Genomic DNA, 1,058 nt, shown 5'->3' with positions numbered 1-1,058 from the left:
TGGTGAGATAAGTTTCACTACATTATATAGGGTTACAGCCACTCGTCCTCACGCCTCTCTGATTGATTACAGAGAAAGAACCATTACTACAAAAATTTATAGTAAAACCTTATACAAATAGATTTACTGAAATACTCATATAACCCTCAAAAACTTGATGCCTACGACGTCTTAACAGCCCTTCAGAATCAACCCACCAATACAGTACCCCTAACAAGTCAAAACTGACAAATGTTGAATAAAAGCCCACATATCACAATCTAACTTAGGGTTCGCATTGGATTCAAATCATGGACGTGACAATTACAGGCCACCACAAGAAACAGTTCAACACACCTGACACTACCACGTCCTCTAACTTCCATGTCTCTTCCACATCGATCCTCAGGTCCACATTACCTTGATGTGCTGAGCCTGCAATGTTACCTCCCTTGTTGGGACCCTAGACGATGCTGAAGCAGATGTTTCATCCAAAAGAGAGAGTGTGTGTATGTGTGTAAGGAAGAGGAAACAGGGAAAATGAATGAGAGGGAAAGTACAGATCTTAATATATGTACCAGTTGATTATTAATGGACTCTTATCTGAAACTGATCAGTTGCCAGCTTATGGAGCTGTTTATGCTTTTCTTGAAAGTTAACTCCATTTATATATAAATGAAAGGTGACTATATGTCTGAACCCTTAATTTATTAAGAAAAAAAAAAAAAAAAAAAAAGCCTGTACTTCATATGATAAACAACAATGAAGAACGTGTGGTGCACAAGAAGAGCTAGCTTACCTTTTTTTTTTGGTGAAAAGAGCTAGCTCAGCTACCCAAAAAATGACATTACAGTAGAAACAAAGATGATTCAATCACTGTCTTCCCTTCTTCGTCTTCTTCTTCTTCATCTTCATATTATGTTCCAGGTGGATGGCATTTGATGCATTCATAGTACATGTACTACAAATCAACAGAAACATGAAAGCAACTAGGGCCTATGCTAGATAATCCTGTTAACAATGGCAGAGTCCACTCACAATCTCATATGCAGGCAATAGGGTCCCCCCCCCCCCCCCCC

This window comes from Macadamia integrifolia, chromosome 12 (assembly GCF_013358625.1).
Source record: "Macadamia integrifolia cultivar HAES 741 chromosome 12, SCU_Mint_v3, whole genome shotgun sequence".
Taxonomy (NCBI): Eukaryota; Viridiplantae; Streptophyta; class Magnoliopsida; order Proteales; family Proteaceae; genus Macadamia; species Macadamia integrifolia.
This window is presented reverse-complemented; position numbering follows the sequence as displayed.